This window comes from Bos taurus, chromosome 7 (genome assembly GCF_002263795.3).
Source record: "Bos taurus isolate L1 Dominette 01449 registration number 42190680 breed Hereford chromosome 7, ARS-UCD2.0, whole genome shotgun sequence".
In the NCBI taxonomy this organism is placed as follows: Eukaryota; Metazoa; Chordata; class Mammalia; order Artiodactyla; family Bovidae; genus Bos; species Bos taurus.
Genome location: NC_037334.1, coordinates 63,849,539 through 63,873,895, shown reverse-complemented (window position 1 = coordinate 63,873,895; position 24,357 = coordinate 63,849,539). Strand labels below are relative to the sequence as shown.

Here is a 24,357-nt window from a genome sequence, read left to right as displayed (position 1 = left end):
TTCATTTATCCAGAGCATTCAATCCATTTTCCAGATTCCATATTATCACAGGAGATAGTGTTCCTAAACTTTCCATCACCACATCACAAGTGTTTTCTTTCTTTCAGCTTCCAGGAACACTTCCAGAGTCAGCCATTGGTTGTGTGCGTGAATTCTATGAGTTAGGAATTTAGACAGACTGTAGGGGAGCTGGTTTCCTTTGCTGTGCAAAAACTTTTACATTTAATTAGCTCCCATCTTTAATGTTTACTCTTATTTTGATTACTCTGGGAAATGGATTCTCCCACAAATTGCTGTGATTTATGTAAAAGAGTGTTCTGCCTATGGTTTCCTCTAGGATTTTTATAGTTTCTGGTCTTACATTTAGGTATTTAATCTATTTTGAGTTTATTTTTGTATATAGTGTTAAGGAGTATTCTAATTTCATTCTTTTGCATGTAGCGATCCAGTAGCTTTCTTTTAGATGTAGCTTTCCCAGCACCACTTATTGAAGAGACTGTCTTTCCTCCACTGTGTATTCTTGCCTCCCTTGCTGTGGCTTAATTTACCACAAGTGTGCAGCTTTATTTCTGGGATCTCTATCCTGTTTCATTAATCTACGTGTCTGTTTTTCTACTAGTACCACACGATTTTAACTACTGTAACTTTGCAGGATAGTCTGAAGCCAGGGAGCACGATTCCTCCAGCTGTTCTTTCTCAAGATTGTTTGGGTTCTTCAGTGTCCTTTGTGTTTCCATACAAATTTTAAAATTATTTGTTGTAGTTTTGTGAAAAATGCCATGGTGTTTTGATAGAGACTGCATTGAATCTGTAGACTGTCTTGGCTAGTATGGTTATTTAACAATACTAATTCTTCCAATCCAAGAACATGGTTGTGTTGACTTCAGTTTCTTTCATCAGTGTCTTATAGTTTTCAGAGTACAATATTTTACCTCAAGTTGGTTTAACCCTACATATTTTATTCTTTTTCATGCAATGGTAAATGGGACTGATTCCATAATTTCTCTTTCAGATCTTTTGTTAGTGTTTAGAAATGCAACAGATTTCTGTATGTTAATTTTCTATCCTACAATTTTACCAAATTCATGGATGAGTTCTGGTACTCTCTGGTAGTATCTTTAGGGCTTTTTATGTATCATATCATGTCATTTGCAAACAGTGACAGTTTTACTTCAATCTTAACTAATGCAACTGTAAGGCTTTGGTCAGGAAAATTCCACATAAATGACAGACGATGGTTTAGAATCCTATACTCAGATCTTCAGATCTCTCGAGCACCTTATAATTCATCCAAGTAAGCCCCCCAGCCCCACCCTGCCATTTGACCACTGAGGAAAATTAACCTTTGTCTCAGGCCACATGACTACTTAACATCAAAGGACCACAGAGTCATTTCCCATTTCAAAGTTATTTTTTCTTTAAGTCTGGCAAATTCATTACTTCCAAATAGCTATGCAGAACTAAAAGACAGATTTAGGAAAACATATCATCAAAGGAGAACAGGATGTCTTCATCATGTCCCAAACCTTTGAAACTAGAATCTCCAAGGTCGGTTTCTTCCAACTCTGTCTGCTGAGTTATTGCTTGTAAGAGAATGTGACACGGAGATCTTTAGGATATACTACTGATTGGTGTCTAGATTTCTTGCTGTATATAAGTGGAAAGATTAGGGATTTTCTTAATTTTCAGTTACAGAGACAGGATTACCCCATAATCTTACCTTCATTTAGTTAAAATTTGAAAGTGAAAATGAAAGTCGCTCAGTCATGCCCGATTCTTTGTGACCCCATGGGCTATACAGTCCATGGAATTCTCTAGGCCAGACAGTGGAGTGGGAAAACTTTGCCTTCTCCAGGGGATCTTCCCAACCCAGGGATCAAACCCAGGTCTCCTGCATTTCAGGCAGATTCTTTCCCAGCTGAGCCACTGGCAAAGCCCAAGAATACTAGAGTGGGTAGCTTATCCCTTCTCCAGCAGATCTTCCTGACCCAGGAATAGAACTGGGGTCTCCTGAATTGCAGGCAGATTCTTTACCAACTGAGCTATCAGGGAAGCCCCAAGTCAAAATTTATTGATTACTAAATGCCATATATTAGGCTAAATGTTTTACCATCATCTATTTTAAATCACCTAACAATGATATGGTAGAAGCAATCAGAAACATCTCCAGTTAATAGACGAGAAAAATGTAGAATGTACATCATTTGCCTCAAATCAGTCAGCTAATTAGTTGCAGATCTGGATTTTAAACCCAAATACACCTGAATCGAAAGTCTATGACATAGGTTATAAAAAGAATCATTTCTGGTTAGGCGTGGAAGTATAGATTCTTTGACCCAGTGGGGTTACTCCCAGGCTCTCCTTCCTGTGAGTTTTGGTTTCTGTGATAAGAGATACATCTAATTAAAGGAGGTCTCTCTTAATAAAAGAGAAGTGCTTTTTGTAAAGAACACTTATTCCTACTGACCATTACTTTCCTGTCTCCCTTATTTCCTCCAAAATGTCTTCATCACTGTTGCACTTAATTTTCATCTCAGGGTCTCAGGTTTCATCATATCTCCTCCAGTGAAACCTCTTGTGTGTTCTCCTTCATTTGCTAAGCTGAGGAGTGGGGTGGGGAGAAAGTCAGCTAGTCTTCACTGGACCAGCTGGTCTGCAGAAGCAGGAACATTAGCGCCAAGATGCAGGGCCAAAGCCTGCCGCATTCCATTTGTTTTCTTTCAAAGGCCACTGCACTGGCTGTAGACAGATGTCTGACAGGCTGTATCTGAGGACGTTTATTCCACGCCTACCCACAGATGGCTTTACCAACTTCCACAGCATAAGTTCGATTTCTTTCCAAGCTTCAACTTATAACTAGGGCATCACAAAGTTATAGCTGAAGAGATTATCCTTATGACTTATATGTGAATACCTCACATTTGAATACCCATGTGCTTGACAATGTAGAAAACACTCAACAATATCCCATTTAATCCTCATGCCAAGCTTATAAAGTAACCATTATCACTACTCCCATTCTACTAATGAATTAGCTAAGAATTAGAAGACCAAAGTCACTTGCCCAAGGTCACACAGCTAGTAAGGAACGAAGTTGCCTTTTAAATCCAAGTAGAGTTTCACTTCATAGTCTATATTCTTTCCTGTTCCATAAAAGCTAATAGAGATGATGATAGTGGTGGTGATGGTATTACTGTTGTTAAGGATAAAAGTATCAGCAACAACAAAAGACAACTGTGGTCCCTGCATTATGCCAAGTGCTTTACATGTACTGCTTCATTTAATGGTCACAATTCTTCATGTGGCATGGTATTAATATCTACTACTTACCTGAAGAATCTGAGCTAATTTAGAGAGGCTAGTAACATGCTCAGGGCTACAAACCAGTGACAGCACCCAAAGGGGCCCATTCTGTCTAACCCTAGCTCAAGCTCTTACCAATTATGACCACTGCCATCTTATTTCAAAGCTGGGGAAACTGAAGCTCAGAAAGGGAAAGTTCCAGGTCCCCTATTTCTAGAACATGGTAGCCTACCAGTCTAGCTGTGACATTCCTCCAGCTGGGATTACCAGCTCCCAGGAAAGGGCTATCTACTTAGCACCACATATGGGAAAACTCAACCAGTCTTCATTTTCAGGGGTAGAGGAGTATTGTGAGAAACAATGAGGGATAGAGTGATTTGGGAGCCAGAAAGTAAGATATGAGCCGTGCATTAGGCTGCTTCACTTTGACCAAGATACTTAAGTTGTCTGAGTCCCCTCCTTTTCCACAAAGGAACTTATTATATGATTGGGAAGTTCTGCTGTTAGGGACTATTTCAAGATGTCGTATAGGCAAGAGCTAAGTGAGTTTGTGAAAATATTAAGTGCTATCATTTGAGACTAAATAGATCACTATGGGTCAAAGTAATAAAAGTGTGTTAATTGAGAAGGTGGCACCCAAGGTTGATCTGAAACATATGAGAATAATGACTACGTTATTATTTTTTTTTACTATGTTCTTACTACACATCAGATCCTGACATAAGTAATTTATATGTATGATTTCAGTTTATCCTTATGAAACTTTTTATGTTTACTGTTATTGTGCTTCCTATTCTAGAAGTGTAGAAACTGAAGCTCAAACAGGTGCAAAGTTAAAGAACTAGCAGGGGACACAATTGAGATTCAGGCTCAGGGGTCTAGCCTCAATCACTACATCACACTGCCTTTCTGGGTTGGTTAAACAGACAATTGTGGGGACAGCTTCAGTGAAAGCAAGAAGCATCCAGGGAGTTACATTCCGTGCAGCAACTATGCATGCATTCCACAATATGGAATTTGCATTTCAGATCCTAAAGTGGTAACCTGGTCATGCCCTGTGCTTTCAGGCAGGGCAAACATCACCACCACTGTGTACTTCAGAAGAGTTGAAGGATACTCCCATGGTCAGGCACCTAAGTTATCACCCCTTCCACATCAGTGTTTCTTCCTTAGTCTCTTGCCATGAAGCACTGTTTAAATTCATGGGCATCCAGGTTTCAGGTAATAATTTCTCTGTCTGCCTTACATGTATTGGTTTTATAGACCACAGATTACAAAGAAGGGTGCCGAGACGTACTAAATTTCCTTCAGAGACAGAAAACTTTATGTAAACACAAGATATGTGGAAATCTAGAATAAAAGGCCTTAGACAAGATCATAAACAGCTGGCCAAATGTAAACTGAATTAATGGGCTTTTCTTCTCAACAGAGTATTAAAGCTAGAAGAAGCCTTACAAGTCAGGTTATGCAAACCTGCCGTGTTACCGACAGGGAAACCGAGGGGCAAAGTCTACTATGATGTGCATGAGGGTCCATGGATTGCTGACGTTCAACCTAGGCCAGAACCGAGTTTCTAGATCTGCAGTTTGTCGCCCTTTTTTTTTTTTTGCCATCCAGTCCTCTCCCTCACATTTCATCACTGTCAGGTCTAACCCACCGTTTCTCATTCTAATCACTTGCCAGTTTCTCTGAAGCCATGGCCCCAGGATCCATTGCTCCTTCAGTATCTGTCCCTCAGTAAGGCATTCTCTCTGCTAGCCTTTCCACCCTCTGCATGCTTTGTTCCCTCAGAGGGAGGCACTGGAAGGTTCTCACTAACTGAGAGGATGCTGATGGGACCCTTGCAGGTGCAAACGTGCCCATCCCACTGGGCAGGCCCTGGCTATGCCAAGCAGAAAGGGCCTTCCCTCTGATAGGAAGCCCAAGAGAATTCCGAATCAGGACAACTGTCAGTGTGGAGAGGGAATAGCCTGCTGTGAGCAGAAAAGATTTCTCTGTATAAAAACCCACATGACTGCACAAAATGGCAGCTGAGAGGACCTGGAGTGAATGATGGTGGAGATTCATTTACATTTTAAATGAACACAACATTTTCCTGGGGCATTGCTCCCTCCTAATGATCTAATCTATAAAATACACCATCCCTTTTTCTACTAGAAAAATCATTTTTCTTAAAGTCAATAAACAAATATATTTCGCTGCCCAAAGCTGTTACTATCTGTATATCTTTTAAGCACAAAATCAAAACTTTGCCTTTAACGAATGCTGATCTAAGCCATAGAGACATTTTCACATGAGTTAATAGATGGAATGACTCCTGAGATTCTCTTTATTTAAAATGCAAAGAATTCTCAATGGGGACAGGTTCCTCAGCCAGACTTCCAATCTCCCTTTTCCTTACAGAGGGAGAAAAAGAAATATTGCTTGGCAATAATGGCTTCACAGATGCTTAGGTGATTCCCAAGGTAATTCCACAGAGAGAAAAATTCATGCCTTTTAGGCACCCAGGTCACAGGAACTGAGTGTGTGCTTTACCACAAAGAGCATTTGTCATTCAATAAAATTACATTTTTGAAACAGAATCAACAGAGGATTCCAAGAGTCATGGAAGAGAACTCTGGCAGGGGAGAGAGTGATGAATTTTCTTAGCACTGGCTTCTCTAATACATGTTTATGGGGCCTGGGTGTAACTAAGATTTGCCAGCGTTATCTAGTAGAAAAAGACAAAAACTGAAACTAAAGACTGACTATGACCCCTCCAACTCCCATAACCACATCAAGGCACATACATGTTCCCATCACCCCAAGAAAAACAGTTGTTTCATGGGAGGCTCTGGTTCCCAGCTACATTTCTTCCTTTATTCTACTCGAGCAGTTGTTTCTGCTTTTTTAAGAATCTTGGGACCCAGGGTACACTGCCCCAAAATACACCTTAATGAAATATTGATTATTTTGAATTAAAGTTACTTAAGAAAGAACTGATGCAAAAGAAATACTTTGACCTTCCTCTCAGCCTCATTGAATGCAGGAAATTTACCTCCCATAAGAAAGGTAACCTTCCTGTGTCTGAAGGTAGAAAGATACCCTCATCTCCAGAGATAAGGAACTGGGCCCAGAAGCCTATATAGATAAACCTTGTCATTTCCTGAATTTACTATCCAGTTATATAATATTATAACACATATAAATGGGCTTCCCTGGTGGCTCAGAGGGTTAAGAGTCTGCCTGCAATGTGGGAGACCCAGGTTCAATCCCTGGGTCAGGAAGATCCCCTGGAGAAGGAAAAGGCAACCCACTCCAGTATCCCCATGGACAGAGGAGAATCCCCCTGGATAGAGGAGCCTGGTGGGCTATAGTCCATAGGGTCCCAAGGAGTTGGATATATAAATGTAAGATATATTCCCTCCCCTGCCTCTTGCTAGGCAGGCATTCCACTTTGAAAACCTCTGACCTAAATCAGCACTGAGTGACCCCTGCCTGTACACTTTGCCTCACGATTTCTCCACCTGGAATCAACCTGGAACCAGACAATAACCACAGAGAGAGCAACTATCAAGTTCAAGTGAGGAGCGGCTGGTGTGAGAGATCTCAGACCTTGAAGGCCCTGTGCTTATGAAAACTCAACTCTTCAACTATTGTTCTGGGGTTCTACCACTACAAGTTCTACCACCTCCATAACACTTTTCTGATTATTTGGATCTGAAATACTCTTTTTACTCCATCAAAGTCTATTGTCAATTTCTTGGGGACCAGGCATTTTGCTAAAGGCTTTTCATCTATTTATATAACTCCAACACTCTAAGAATGAAGAAGCTTAATTCCCTTTTTTCCAGATTATAAAAACAAAGTTGGTTGAAATATCACAGCTAAGTGAGAGGTAGACCTAGGGCATTCAAACACTGGTTTCACATGAAATTATGTCAACTACACTGGGCTTCCCTGTGGCTTAGCTGATAAAGAATCCAACTGCAATGCAGAAGACCTAAGTTCGATCCCTGGGCTGGGAAGATCCCCTGGAGAAGGGAAGGGCTACCCATTCCAGGATTCTAGCCTGGAAAATTCCATGGACTGTATAGTTCATGGAGTCACAAAGAATTGGACATGACTCAGAGACTTTCACTTTTACACTGCCTTTGGGCTTCCGATGGTTCAGATGGTAAAGAATCTGCCTGTAATGCAGGAGACCATGATTTGATCCCTGGGTCAGGAAGATCCCCTGCAGAAGGGAATAGCTATCCACTCCAGCATTCTTACCTGGAGAATTCCATGGACAGAGGGGCCTGGCAAGCTACAGTCCATGGGATCACAAAGAGTTGGACACGACTGAACAATTAACACTTTCACTTCTCATTTTCACACTGTCTTTACAATAATACATATCACCTGTGCCATTAATTTGACATTTCACACATATGTCTTTTTCAAAAATAATAATTAGCTTGACTTTAGGCTCCTTCAGTAAGCCATTTGTGAGAGCACCTGCTTTGAAGTTGTCTCTCTCAGCATTGAAATCCCTCCATGAACTTGCACTGAGAAAATGCTATGTGCTAGGAATAGTCCATGAGTTATCTCACTTGTCTTGGTCATTTTTCAGCATTTGTAACTATATCCATTTTAAAAATGAAAAACATATATCAGATTTGTTAAGGAAAAAAAAAAAAAAACCTGCTAAACTAAAATCAGTAATTTTGTAAGGGATAGAGTCAGAAATTGAGCTGTGCTTAATTCCCAAATCCCATTACTGTATATTTTCACACATCCCTCATCATAGGTAAGTCCTTCACTGCACATTTCACTGATGGGCTGCTACCTGTACATGTCATATGTTCTTGTTATATATAGCTAATGCCTCTCACAGTACCATTTACCATGGTAACTACTCAGCACATAATTTTTTTTTAATTCTTCAGATGGACTGCTTTTGAACAGGAATACTTGCTGTTGGATGCAAAAGAATGTGCTGGACTTCATTTCATATAAATGAATCTGACAATATGTTAACTGTGTGTGACTTTTTTCACTCAGCATATTGCTTTCAAGGTTCATCTATATAACATACAAGGTTCATGTATGTTCATCTAAGCATATGTATGTATATACTAGCACTTCATTCCTTATCATAGGAGAATAATATTTTACATTTCACTGCATAGATATACCACATTCTGTTTACCCATTCATCAGTTGATAGACATTTGTGTTGTTTCGTTTTCTGGCTATTATGGAAAATGTGGCTATGAACAATTGCATAGAAGTTTTTGTGTGGACATACATTTTCATTTTTCTTTGGTATATATCTAGGGAGAAAGGAAAAGAAAAAATATTTTAGAAAAATAATGGCTAAAAACTCTCCAAATTTGAGGATGCAAACAAAAGAAGAACAAAAAGCATTTCACTTGCCATCCAGGTCTACAAAGATTAACACACTACAGTCACTGCCCAATAGGGCACCTTTACCTTTAGAAAGAAGAAATTAAAGACAATAACACAATGCTCTGTGCTTTGGACAGTTAGGCCCCGTAGATAGTTAGGAACATTTCAGGAATAATTTTAATGAACCCAGGTTCTTGCTAACTAACACTTCTTAACTAACATCTTCCCATACATAGACAAGCACTTTAATCATTAATTTGAGATAGCAGTTCTTTGTGACAAGCAGTAATCCTTACCAAGATGTATGCTTGACTACATGTATTCCCTAGATGAAGAAAAAAATCATATATAAGCTATCCTGTTCCCCTACCTCTTTGGAGCAGAGCTATCTGAGAAGCTCTTTTAGGCTATAGTCCTCGGTAAAGCCATAAATGAAACAACCTGAAACTGATAGTTTGGGCATTTTCCTTTCAGTTGACAATGAAAAACAGTAACCTACACATCCAACTGTATCAATTAACTCCAAGTAAGATAACTCAAAGTGTTCTATATGTAGACACATCATGTTCAAACTATACAAAGTCAAAGAGAAAACCTGGAAAGCTGCAAGAGAAAAAGTATTCTTCACATTCAAAGAGTCCTCAGAAACATTAAGAGTATACTTTACATCAGAAAACATGGGGGCTGGAATGCAATGGTATAACACAGTCAAAATGCTGAAAGAAAGGGTATCAATAAAGAATTCTATATCCAGCAAAACCTAGGCAAATCTGCAAAGACAAAAAGAAGATTAATGAATGCCAGGGACTGAGAGGTGTGGAGGGAATTGCTAATAAGTACAAGGTTTTCTTGATGGGGTGATGAAACACATTCTAAAATTAGATAGTAGTACTGGTTACACAATTATCTGGATATACTAAAATCCAATGACTTGTGTACTTTAAAAGGTACATAATTCTATGATATGTCAATTATATATCAATAAAATTGTTTAAAAACAAAAACAGGATTCAGTTCAGTTCAGTCGCTCAGTCGTGTCCGACTCTTTGCGACCCCATAAATCGCAGCATGTCAGGCCTCCTGGTCCATCACCAACTCCCGGAGTTCAGTCAGACTCACGTCCATCGAGTCAGTGATGCCATCCAGCCATCTCATCCTCTGTCATCCCCTTCTCCTCCTGCCCCCAATCCCTCCCAGCATCAGACTCTTTTCCAATGAGTCAACTCTTCGCATGAGGTGGCCAAAGTACTGGAGTTTCAGCTTTAGCATCATTCCTTCCGAAGAAATCCCAGGGCTGATCTCCTTCAGAATGGACTGGTTGAATCTCCTTGCAGTCCAAGGGACTCTCAAGAGTCTTCTCCAGCACCACAGTTCAAAAGCATCATTTCTTTGGTGCTCAGCCTTCTTCACCGTCCAACTCTCACATCCGTACATGACCACTGGAAAAACCATAGCCTTGACTAGACGGACCTTTGTTGGCAAAGTAATGTCTCTGCTTTTCAATAAGCAATCTAGGTTGGTCATAACTTTCCTTCCAAGAAGTAAGCGTCTTTTAATTTCATGGCTACAGTCACCATCTGCAGTGATTTTGGAGCCCAGAAAAATAAAGTCTGACACTGTTTCCACTGTTTCCCCATCTATTTCCCATGAAGTGGTGGGACCGGATGCCATGATCTTCATTTTCTGAATGTTGAGCTTTAAGCCAACTTTTTCACTCTCCACTTTCACTTTCATCAAGAGGCTTTTGAGTTCCTCTTCACTTTCTGCCATAAGGGTGGTGTCATCTGCATATCTGAGGTTATTGATATTTCTCCTGGCAATCTTGATTCCAGCTTGTGTTTCTTCCAGTCCAGTGTTTCTCATGATGTACTCTGCATATAAGTTAAATAAACAGGGTGACAATATACAGCCTTGACGAACTCCTTTTCCTATTTGGAACCAGTCTGTTGTTCCATGTCCAGTTCTAACTGTTGCTTCCTGACCTGCATACAGATTTCTCAAGAGGCAGATCAGGTGGTCTGGTATTCCAATCTCTTTCAGAATTTTCCACAGTTTATTGTGATCCACACAGTCAAAGGCTTTGGCATAGTCCTTCCTTTTTCCATGATCCAGGGGATGTTGGCAATTTGATCTCTGGTTCCTCTGCCTTTTCTAAATCCAGCTTGAACATCAGGAAGTTCACGGTTCACGTATTGCTGAAGCCTGGCTTGGATAATTTTGAGCATTACTTTACTAGTGTGTGAGATGAGTGCAATTATGCGGTAGTTTGAGCATTGTTTGGCATTGCCTTTCTTTGGGATTGGAATGAAAACTGACCTTTTCCAGTCCTGTGGCCACTGCTGAGTTTTCCAAATTTGCTGGCATATTGAGTGCAGCACTTTCACAGCAGCATCTTTCAGGATTTGGAATAGCTCAACTGGAATTCCATCACCTCCACTAGCTTTGTTCGTAGTGATGCTTTCTAAGGCCCACTTGACTTCACATTCCAGGATGTCTGGCTCTAGGTCAGTGATCACACTATCATGATTATCTGGGTCGTGAAAATCTTTTTTGTACAGTTTTCTGTGTATTCTTGCCACGTCTTCTTAATATCTTCTGCTTCTGTTAGGTCCATACCATTTCTGTCCTTTATCGAGCCCATCTTTGCATGAAATGTTCCTTTGGTATCTCTAATTTTCTTGAAGAGATCTCTAGTCCTTCCCATTCTGTTGTTTTCCTCTATTTCTTTGCATTGATCGCTGAGGAAGGCTTTCTTATCTCTTCTTGTTATTCTTTGGAACTCTGCATTCAGATGCTTATATCTTTCCTTTTCTCCTTTGCTTTTCACTGTATCAGGAATAGTCATCACTATTACTATTTTTCATTATTTTTCTTATTTCTATTTTTAAAACCATGGATCTTTCTGGTTATTGTGTGCAGAATGGGTTGCTTGAAGGCAACTGGGTAAAAAATAACTCTAGTACATTGATGAGGTGACTGTGAAGACTAAGGGAAGAGGCAGGATTCAGGATACATTTTGAGGTAGAGCACATCTTGTGTGAAAGAAAGAACTATTCTTGGATAGGATGTCTGAGTGACTGGATGCATGCAATAACCCTTAGTAAACAAACCTCCTCAGTAAATACAGTTGCTTTCAAAGGGACTTTTTGAGCATAGAGACTATTTTCTTTTCTTGCCTTGAAGACAACATTTCTTTAAGCAGATAGGTCTAAAGATTTTCCTGTGGCAAGTCTCAAGGACATCCACAATGATGAAATACAACCTGAAGGAAAGGATCCAGTTTGGACTCATGATCCAAAGAATGGGTGGTTTGCTTCTTGGTTCAGCAAATATTGATTGATTATACCTTGAAATTCAACTAAAGTGTCAAGGTGAGTAAGTTCTTGATTCATGCTGCAATAAGCAAGGAAACATTAAGCCCTCAATTGGTAAGGAGGAGCTGCCAAAAAGCATGGAATTCTAGGCCATTTCCTGTCACTCATTAATCTCAGGCATGGTATTGAAACCCTCAGTGATTTCCATGCAGAGCTCTAATTTAGCTAAAGTGGGCTGGTCAGGGAATAATTAAGACCACAGAGGTCTTATCCTCAGCTATAATAATTCTCAGGGGAAAATGCCTGAATTGGACTATTATGGAGAGTTGATTAATTCTGAAAATAATATATTGAAAAAGCCCCCTACCAAATTAGGCATTAAAAATAAAGTCATTCTATATTGGGACTCTTGAAGATAATATTAACATTTAATAAGTGCTAGTAACATTCTAAGAGTGCACAAACTACTTTAAATGCATTGTTTCATTTACTCTTTATAATTCCATGTGGTAGATACCATTATTGCCCATATTTTGAGAGACCTAACTTTATACCTATTAAGTACTAGAGCTGGGATTGAAATTCAGAGTAGGCAGAAGACACATTGTTAAAGATAATCACTGTTTTCCTTTAGCCTAATGTGAAGATACTCAAGATGATGACATGCTGAGCCCCTTCATGTCTTTTGACCAACTTTAATCATCCCTTCAACTGGTATTTGTTGTTGTTTAGTTGCTAAGTTATGTCCAACTCTTTTGCAACCCCATGGACAGACAGGCTCCTCTGTCTACGGGATTTCCCATGCAAGAATACTGGAGTGTATTGCTATTTCCTTCTCCAGGGGATGTTACTGACCCACAGATCGAACCCAAGCCTCCTGCATTGGCAGGTGGATTCTTTACCACTGAGCCACCAAGGAAGCATCAGACTGGTATTTATTAATAGCTTAATATGTGTCAGGTATCTCATCAATTAAGAAACATGAACATGGTGTCCAACAAAATGTCAAGCAATGAAAATTTTTTTTTAAATATATGCTTAGCTCTCTGTTAGACATTTTAAATGCAAAGGTCATATAGGATGTCGCACTAAAATATTTTTGAAACTAGAGAAGTAACCAACCAGTCTTACAGAATACAATCCAAGGCAGCATTTAATTATATGCTCTACTGTGTGATCTATAAAATGTACACTGTGAGCATTAAGAAAATAAAACTAGTTATGAATGAATTGCATACGCCTTCAAAGATTGGTATTATTATAAAGCTCTGCATTTTAGTAAATGCCTTGACTGGCAGTGAAGGAATTTGATAGAGAGGAGGAATCATTTTTTACATTAAGAAAAATTATATGGTCTATAGGACTCATATAAGAATCTCAAAAACTGTTTCTGTCTCCCTTTGAATTGCAAAATTATGGAATAGTAAGGTAATTCATAAGATGGCAAACAACCTTGAAATATGAGAAAAGAAGGATATAAAGAACCTATCTCTAAAGGCATGCATGACTATCCCAAAAACTAGCAGTAGAGAAGAAAAAAAAAAAGAGCAGTAGAGAAAACATTCTCACTCACTTGCGTTTACTAATAGGGACATTATAATAATGAAGCACTTTTGAATTGTCTGTAATTAGAAGCTGGACATTTTGTTGTCTTTAAAGTTATGGTAAGAAATATCAGTGCACTCAGGGAGCTCAGCTGGGTGCTCTGTGATGACCTAGGAGGGTGGGATCAGGAGGTGGGAGACAGGCTCAAGAGGGAGGGGATATATGCCACGCATAGCTGACTTACTTTGAAAAAAAATAAAATAAAAATTTTTGCAAGGAAAAAAATCAGTGTAGTGAAAATCCAGTCATCTGGATCCATAATGGTTTGCTCTAACTTTAATATTATCCTATTATACCTATGATATGTTAGTCCAACATGATAGCATCCTTACACATATATGCATTATATTCCATGTCCCCTCTTAATAACATCCCACATTACTCATTGTCCCCTCTAGATAAAACCCAGTCAACTATTTGAAGTCTGCCCTATATTTCCACTCTCCTTGCTAGATTGCTCTCTTCTGTGAACTCATGTGACATGTTTTGCTTAAGCTTTATGATATAATAGCTTTATTATTCCCTTGAACTAATCTGATTTTCCCTGCAGAAAAAAAGAAGCAAGTCTGTATCTTATACCTCTCAGGAATTTCTGGTGTAGCCCAGTAAAAATGTGGACACAGGATAGATGGGCAATGATAGGACAGATAATTTATGTTCCAACTAACTGGCTACCCTATTCAATTGAATTCTTACAACCACAGATATATAGTTGCTGAGGAAATAAAAATTGAGATATTGAGGTGATATGCTGGAAGTCTCACAAGTATCAAATAACGTGAGTTCTGCTTTCCCCAATCCAAGCCTGATGTGATAGGTTGGTTACGTGATTGGCTAGTACTCTTCTATTTCCTCTTCATGGAATAAATCTATTAGCAATTATTTGTTGTTTTTAATTTCTTTCTTCCATAATAAGTCTGTAAACACCATAGGGGTAAGACTCTGGTTAACATGAGTGCTTTCTCGAGTCTCCATATAGAGACACAAACTAACTATGTGTGGAAGAAAGGGAAGAGGCTAGACAGAAGTGGGGTTGTTGAGAAACACCAGACTAGAACCAGAGTCAAAACCTGGGTTTTGGACTTGCCTGGTGTTCCAAGCATTGGTTAAAGATCCAACTTCCAATGCAGGGGATATGAGTTTGATCTCTGCTTCTGGAAGATTCCACATGCCTTGGGGCAACTAAGCCTGGGTACCACAACTACTGAAGCCCGTGAGCCACAACACTGAGGCCTGTGCACTCTAGGGCTCATGTCAAGTGAAGCGAAGTGAAGTCACTCAGTCGTGTCCGACTCTTTGCAACCCCATGGACTGTAGCCTACTACACTCTTCTGTCCATGGGATTTTCCAGGCAAGAGTACTGGAGTGGATTGCCATTTCCTTCTCCATTTAAGGCCCATACTCCACGACAGAGTAGCCCCAGCTCGCCACAACTAGAGAAAGCAGATGCAGTAATGAAGACCCAGTGAGGTGATAATTAATTAATTAAATTTTGAAAAAACACCTTGTTTTTAATTTCTTCTCCACCTGACCTGCCTCTTAAGAAACCTGTAATGCAGGTCAGGAAGCAACAGTTAGAACTGGACATGGAACAACAGACTGGTTCCAAACAGGAAAAGGAGTACGTCAAGGCTGTATATTGTCACCCTACTTATTTAACTTATGTGCAGAGTACATCATGAGAAATGCTGGACTGGAAGAAGCACAAGCGGGAATCAAGATTGCCGGGAGAAATATCAATAACCTCAGATATGCAGATGACACCACCCTTATGGCAGAAATTGAAGGGGAACTAAAAAGCCTCTTGATTAAAGTGAAAGAGGAGAGTGAAAAAGTTGGCTTAAAGCTCAACATTCAGAAAACGAAGATCATGGCATCTGGTCCCATCACTTCATGGGAAATAGATGGGGAAACAGTGGAAACAGTGTCAGACTTTATTTTTTTGGGTTCCAAAATCACTGCAGATGGTGATTGCAGCCATGAAATTAAAAGACACTTACTCCTTGGAAGGAAAGTTATGACCAACCTAGACAGCATATTAAAAAGCAGAGATATTACTTTGTCAACAAAAGTCCATCTAGTCAAGGCTATGGTTTTTCCAGTGGTCATGTATGGATGTGAGAGTTGGACTATAAAGAAAGCTGAGCACCGAAGAATTGATGCTTTTGAACTGTGGTGTTGGAGAAGACTCTTGAGAGTCCCTTAGACTGCAAGGAGTTCCAACTCATCCATCCTAAAGGAGATCAGTCCTGGCTGTTCATTGGAAGGACTAATGTTGAAGCTGAAACTCCAATACTTTGGCCACCTGATGCGAAGATCTGACTCATTTGAAAAGATCCTGATGCTGGGAAAGATTGAGGGTGGGAGGAGAAGGGGATGACAGAAAATGAGATGGTTGGATGGCATCACTGACTCAGTGGACATGGGTTTGGGTGGACTCCGGGAGTTGGTGATGGACAGGGAGGCCTGGCGTGCTGTGGTTCATAGGGTCACAAAGAGTCAGACACAAGTGAGCGACTGAACTGAACTGAACTATCTGACATGCATTTAGGAATATTCAATTAGACTCATTCTTGGGCAGTGGGGAAGAACAATAAGTGAAAAGATGAGAGAGAGAACAGGAGAGTGTGATTCCACACACCATTCCCCTCAGTGGGGACTTAAAGTGACCTTTCCTCAGAAGGTCCCCTCCTCACCTGACTGCACCTTCCCTCCTGAGTGAGCATATTATACAGTTGTATGTGATTCATCTTTAAAGACATACTGCACTTTCTTCCATATAGCACAACCCTGAAAATACTTCGTATTCATGCAAATAAAGAGATTCTCTCACTGGAAGTGACACTGGAAAATAAGCATCTCTTCTCTCTGGAGGAAAAACTGGAAGAAGTCCTGGTTGGACTTCTCAGGTTTTGTGCCACCTGCATAGGTATTTTCAAGGGTGGTTTTAACGAGACTACTTTTGCTTCACATACTGACTTGAGAGCCTAACTCTTCTCTGAGATGAGACCTGGCTGCCTTGTTAGTCTTCACTGATCCACTAGTTCTACTAAACTTTCCTGTTACATAACACCTTGAAATTATATACTTCTAGGACAGAATCTTCTTCTATTGCCTTTGTCTTCTCTGACTCACAAAATACTTGTGCATCTAAACAGAAGTCACCTTTCATTTAGAACACCTGTAACATACTGGAGGCTAAGCAGTTCAAATCTGACCCACAAATAAAAGCCTTTTGCACACCTTAGAGAACTGCACAAAGTGTTCTGTAGAATCAGTAGGACCACAATGCACTCAGTATTTAGCTGGCCGTGGAGAAAGGGTACTCACCTTAGAAAGCAGAGATTCTCTCCTACTGAAGCTATAAGGTTAAGTAATTGCTATATGGGAAAGGATTTGCTTTCCTCAGAAATTGAGACCTAGTTTTCAAACCCAAGCCTTCTGTGACCTTGGAACATTTACTACCTGACCCCCATCTTTGAATTCAATGTCCTCATCAAATTAGAGAAAAGTCAAAGCAAGTAATATATACAGTTGTCTCCATTCTTGGCAAGGTGACTCTACTCTATCTACCTCAAGTGAGTATATTAAAGTCAAACAATGTGTCAATATCAAGACAAGCTTACAGGCCATTTAAGACTCTCCCATAGGGAAATTATGGTGTCACCACTATCTGTAACTATGGTCCTGGGATGAAAAGGAAGTAATATAGAAGAGAAAAAGCCAATTTGTGTCCATCATGTATTTCAAATCTAAGTAAAATTACCAAAATAACTCCTGGGGCTAATTTTAACTATATAGTGCAAAATAAATGTCCATTGTGTTGGCTTTGGGGGTATGTCCAGGTTAACTAACAATATATTTCACAATCCCAGATACCCCAAGTTCCACTGTTAGAAGGCAAATCCTATTGGCAGGACAACCCCTTAAGCCTATGTTTCTTACTTAAAGGCTGGACACGAAAGTCACACTTCACTTATCTACTAATTCACCAAGGTTGCCTCCCACACTTGGGTCTCTAGATTTGATAGATGAATGCTTCATATGGCTCTGCCAAAGAGACTACCCACTCTGCCAAATGTCTGTGATCTAAAACCTCACAGAAAAGAAAGCCTCTTCATTCTACTTGCTGAGAAACACTTCAGTCCTGGAAATTTAAGAAGTATAAGAATTCAGCCAAGACCCTAGAGCACAGCCACAGTTGGATGGAGAGCAGGAGAATATTTCTCCCTTAGTTATTACGACTTTAAAGGAATCAATAAAAACAAAGGCATGCATGAGATTGCACCCAACTCAGAGGAAACAGAGTTGGAGCAAGACATTGGGAATCATGGCCAACACAGGCAAAGGGTGATAGCCTTTCATGTGAATATACCCCCATCAATCCACACACAACAGGTAGGCTTAATCTACCAACTCCTTCCCATGGTAATCCCTCATGATGGATCAGTTCTCATTCTCTCATTTACATTTGGGCTGTGGCATAGCATCAAAAAAAAAAAAAAGCAATTACTTGTGTATAGGCACAAAACTAGTTTTAGTGGTAAAAAATGGAATAGAATTCTATCTCTCCCGTATGCAACTTTGTCGGTAGTTATGTGTGTGATGGGGTCTTAAATTATCCTGATTTCCCCCATAAACAATGTTTTTTCCAGAAACATGCCAAGTTGTGAGCAATGACAAGAGTCATAGGAGTCATTCATTTCATTCTCAGGACAAAGAAAGAGGTACCTAAATTAAAAACAAACAAACAAACCCTTAGAATTATCTAGTCTTTTCCACCAGGAACAGATATCCATGCTGATTTATGTCAGTTGCCTTCCCACACTCATGTCTCCCATTTATAATTGCTAAATAAGCCAGGTTCATGACGTTTCTCCATTTGGGTCCCCTGTTTGAATTTATTTATAAATACTCATTCCTCCAAATGTTCTAGTTGAATACACAAAATATTCACTTCAGCACAGAGTGTATAAATTCAGGGCCAGAGGAGGTGTGAGGCATATTGCATAAAGGCACTAATTCAGGATCAGCTTGTAGAGGTATGGATAGAGCTCAGCGATATGCTTGCCATGGAACCTTGAGGACCTTAGTTTTTCCTCTTTGAATATGTTCCCTGATCATCAAATTGGGGGAAACTAGATTTCTCATGTTCCTCTCATGGATAAGTGGAAAACCATATGAAATCACAGATAGACTTTTTAAAAAACTTTTCATGATCCTCACTTTGAGAATAAAGGGGGGAAGCTATAATATCAGGCAAGTGCTTAAAGAAATTACAAGGAAATCCGGGGCCCAGTGAAATGGACTGTAGTTCCAATATTTCCATCAGCTTGCTCACACGTCTACCCTGGAAACTCTCCATAAAATCAGAGGCTGAATGGTCTTTTATGTCTCCCTCAGTTCTATTTCTGGGTTATTGAATCTCTGCACCATTATTAAGAATACTGTCATTGTAGCTTGAATTTAAATATACTTATATCAGTACTTCGGAGAAGGCGATGGCACCCCACTCCAGTACTCTTGCCTGGAAAATCCCATGGACGGAGGAGCCTGGTGGGCTGCAGTCCATGGGGTTGCGAAGTGTCGGACACGACTGAGTGACTTCACTTTCATTTTCCACTTTCATGCATTGGAGAAGGAAATGGCAACCCACTCCAGTGTTCTTGCCTGGAGAATCCCAGGGACGAGCTGGGGCCTCGTGGGCTGCCGTCTCTACTGGGGTCGCACAGAGTCGGACACGACTGAAGCGACTTAGCAGCAGCAGCAGCATATCAGTACTTGAATTGGGCCTTTGGCTCCCTTCAGAGCCAGAATTCAGCCACTGTAGCTGTTACTGTTTAGTCACTAAGTCATGTCTGACTCATTGCAACCCCCTGGACTGTAGCCTGCTGGGCTCCTCTGTCCATGGGATTTCCCAGGCATGAATACAGGAGTAGGTTGCCATTTTCTTCTCTAGGGGATCTTCCCAACCCAGGAATTGAAGCTGGGTCCCCTACAGTGCAGGCAGATTTTTTACCACTGAGTCACCTGGGGAACCCAAAATTTGGTATATATAACAACTTTGTTTGGTATATATAACAACATTGTTTTATATATAAAAACAATGCGGGACCCTAAATTGGATCTCAGAACAACAAAAAGATAATTAATGAAAAGAAATGGTGAAATATGAATAAAGTTCATGGTTGGTAGGAATAATGGTCCAATCATATGATTTTTGGATAGGTATACTGTATTATTTATTTATTTATTTTTGCTTTTTAATTTAAATTTATTTATTTATTTTTATTTTTTAATTTTATTTTATTTTTAAACTTTACAATATTGTATTAGTTTTGCCAAATATTGAAATGAATCCACCACAGGTATACCTGCGTTCCCCATCCTGAACCCTCCTCCCTCCCCTACCCTCCCTCTGGGTCGTCCCAGTGCACCAGCCCCACGGTACTGGATGCTTGGGAATTTATTTATTTTAATTAGAGGCTAATTATTTTACAATATTGTATTGGTTTTGCCATACATCAACATGAATCTGCCACGGGTGTACATGTGTTCCCAATCCTGAACCCCCCTCCCACCTCCCTCCCCATACCATCCCTCTAGACTTTTATTTATTTATTTTGTTGTTGACATGTATGGTTTTTATTTTTTTTATTTTTTCTTCCAGTTTTATTGAGATATAATTGACATATAGCACTGTGTAAGTTTAAGGTATAATGATCTGACTTATATCATGAAATGATTATGACAATAAGTTTACTGAACATTCATCATCTCATATAGATATAAAATTAAACAAATAGAAAAAAATTATTGTCTTGTGATGAGAACTCTTAAGAGTTCTCATCACAAGGTATACTGTTTTATTAAGTAAAATGTTAACATTAAAAGCTGGATGAAATACTCATGAGAACTTTCTGTACTATCTTTGGAACTCTTCTATAAGTCTAACATTATTTCAAAATAAAAAGTAAAAACACTGTATTTCATAGGAGTCACCTCAGGTACATGTTGAAAATGCAGAATTCTCCAATTTCAGGGCATGAAAATAGTAGTCCTAGAGCAGGATCCAAGAATCTGCATTCTAATTGGCACACAAGGAGATTCTAATGCAAATTTCTCAGGGATCACACTTGGAGAAACTCTGGTCTGAAACAAATACTGCTTCAGAGTAAAATAAGTGATGATTAGAGGTGAGTAAATGGAAAATACAACCTGAGACTCTTGTGTGAGATCTTGATTTTTTTTCATTTTTTGAACAGATTTTACTACAGGTCTTTATAGACCAACATGCAGACTCTCCAGATCCAGCTGTCAAGGAGACCCTGTTATGCCAGGCACACTGCTGGGGTGGAGCAGGCAACTCTGGCTTCCTATCTTTCTGGTCTGAGACAGAGGTGGTTGGCAGTGTCTCAACTCTGGGTCCACAATGCTCACATGGTCAGGCAGGGCCTTCTTTAAGGCCAGTCTTACCAGTTAGGTCCCAGGACAGCATGATCTCCACTTGATGCCCAATGTACCCTGTCTTAGCATGACATGGTACATGATGACATCAACACAGCAGTTAACAGGATCCCCATTGTGGATCATTAGGCCATCCACAGTCTTCATGGATTTAGCCCTCTGTCCACAGAATTTCCCAGACACCGTGACCTCAGAGTCTCTGGCCCCACTCTCCATGACGAACAGAGCACACCATAGCAGGCCCTCCAGATAGCACGTTTGTAATGCAGAGGCTTTGCCTGGGCAGCGGCACACAGACCTCTTGTGGCTGCCATTGTAGGATACCTCCACCAGCTTATGTATAAATTTTGGAAAGTTATTAATCTGCTGGGCCTCAGATTCCTCATTTATAAAAGGTGAACCTATGGAATTCTAATGATCATCCCTGTATAGTACATAAAAGGAAAGGACAAGGGTTTCTGCAGCATCACTCCCATGCATGCAAGAGTCTGATCCTGCAGTGAGTTAAACACAGTCACAAAGCAGACACAACCATGTTGAAAATACACAGTCACTGTGATAATGCCAGCAGCGAGGGACGTTAGGTTTTGCATTTGCTTTTGAATTTGCTTTATTGAATCGAGAAGCAGACACTGTAGTTGTGATAGCATGCCCTTTTGCTTTGTGAAACAGAAATTCTCTCTGCCATCTGTGAAGACTCTGGGGAAAGGAAGTGAGGTCTCTGGCTCCAGGCCTTTCATTAGAGAACTGTTTTGTACCAGATGAGGCCACAGACTCAGAACTACCATGTCTCTGCAGAGACCCTGCCTTGGATATGAAGAAAGATGGATTTCAGTCAGCTCAGAGCAACTGAATTTAGAAGTGGCAATGACTAGAATCTTGGGATTGCCTCTGGCTTCTTGCTAGAGTGGCTATCTCTGCTAAGTATGTGTGCACATACACTTTAGCATGTGTGCAAACCTTTCAAGTCAGAGGGAATACGATATTTATATGAACAAAAATTCCTATAGGGCAGGAAATATGCCAACCTCATCTCATTCCAATTCTGTTGACCTGACTCAACAGTTTAGAGGGGGCTCAAGTGGTAAAGAATCTGCTTGCAATGCAGGAGAACAGGGTTCAGTCCCTGGGATGGGAAGATTCCCTGGAGGAGGAAATGCAACCCCCTCCAGTATTCTTGCCTGGAAAATCCCATGGACAGAGGAGGCTGGTGGGCACAGTCCATGGGATTGCAAAGAGTCAGACACAACTGAGCGACTAACACACACATAACACACATGAATTAAATCTAAGTTTTGTTTTCCCATACAGAAAGGAGATCAAAAGAATATATGACACTAAAATCTTCTGAGTACAAATATGCTATGTGTTATTAAAGAACATGATTGTATAGCATACTTAACTTCATGTACCTTTTGTTTTTTTCATTTCTGAAAAAAGCTAATAACACCTACAAAATTTTGTTTGAATCTTGACAAAAATTCTATGAATTTTAATTTATGTTAAATTACCCATATATGTATATATATGAAAAAGGAAAGTGAGCTTAAACATCTAAATTTCTCAGTTTAGACATTAATCATAGTTAAGTGCAAGAGCTGACATTTGAATCCAGATTCAACAACTTGAAAACTCACACATCCATTAGGATGACTCCAGGCAAACAACTGTTAACTCCAGTCTCTTCATGAAAGCCAAAATGAATTTATGTCTCTAAAGCATAAAAAGAAGATAACATTGGATAGGGGAGGACCGTTTATCTTTTACATATCTGTCCGTGGGTTTTTCAGTGTGATGATTTGTGATTAAGGCGATGGCACCCCACTCCAGTACTCTTGCCTGGAAAATCCCATGGACGGAGGAGCCTGGTAGGCTGCAGTCCATGGGGTCACTAAGAGTCGGACACGACTGAGCGACTTCACTTTCACTTTCATGCATTGGAGAAGGAAATGGCAACCCACTCCAGTGTTCTTGCCTGGAGAATCCCAGGGATAGGGGAGCCTGGTGGGAGGCCGTCTATGGGGTCACAGAGTGTCGGACACGACCGAAGCAACTTAGCAGCAGCAGTAGCAGCATGGATTCCTATGAATGAAATGTATTTGCTGAGTAGAAACAGTTCCTATGACATCTGGAAATCAAGCTCTACCTCAAGATAAAGTACAATGAACTGAAAAGATTTCTATTTATTCCAGATATATTGGTCTTCTGGATTAGGAATTAGAGATGATAAAGTAGGAAGAACTGAGCAAATTAACAAAGTGCAGGACAGGGGTATAACTGAATCAGGAGTTTGGTTTTCCTTTAGGTTTGCTCTGTTTTATTCTGTGTATATCAAAAAAAGAGCATGTTATTTGTTTTGCCAGGACCACTGCTTATTATTGTGCAAGTTTTCTGTCTCCCAACACTAGAGGGCACGTTCCTAATCCCTCTGTGTGTGTGTGTGTGTGTCAGTCACTCGGTCATGTCTGACTCTTTGAGACCCCATGGCCTGTAACCCACCAGGCTTCTCTGTCCATGGAATTCTCCAGGCAAGAATACTGGAGTGGGTAGCCATCCCTTCTCCAGGAATCTTCCCAACCCAGGGATTAAACCCGGGCCCCCACCTGCATTGCAGACAAAGTCTTTACTGGTTGAGCCACCAGGGAAGCACCAATCCCTGTATTTATGTGCTGAGGTACTACTGTAATTTTCAAGCAGATGGCAATAAAATAACTTGAGAAAGTCTACATTGAAAATACTTGCTCAAGTTTACTTTCTTGACATCTGCTCTCAAATTAGTATACTACCATACTATTATTTGTGATGCGACATTTTTAAATGTAGACACTTCTGGATTTTAAGCTATATTACAAAGCTGTAGTAATCAAAACAATATGGTTCTGGCATAAAAACAGACAAATAGGTCATTGGGTCAGAACAGAGAGCCCAGACATAAATCCATGCATATATGGTCAGTTCATTTTGGACAGTGGTGCCAAGAACATCCAATAAGAAAGGGATAGCTTTCTTCAATAAAATGCTGTTGAGAAACTTGATAGTCACATGCAAAGAAACAAAACTGGACACTTACTTTATACTACTCACAAAACTTAACCCAAAATGGATCAAAGACTTAAATGTAAGACCTAGAACCATAAAAATTCTAGAAGAAAACAGAAAACAAACAAACAAAAACAAGTTTCCTTGGCAATGATTTCTTGGATAAGACACAAAAGCATAGGCAAATATTAAAATAAGTGAATGAGAGTGCATCAAACTAAAGTTTCTGCAGAGCAAAGTAAACAATTAATCAAAA

General features: G+C 39.9%; 1 long non-coding RNA gene and 1 pseudogene across 1 annotated transcript in view; both read right to left on the bottom strand.

The window, feature by feature from the left end:
• Positions 1-24,357, bottom strand: part of LOC132345775 (uncharacterized) — a 242,927-nt gene that overhangs the window by 85,009 nt on the left and 133,561 nt on the right. The gene's annotated exons all lie outside the window — the stretch shown is intronic.
• Positions 20,719-21,376, bottom strand: LOC100296765 (small ribosomal subunit protein uS3-like; annotated as a pseudogene).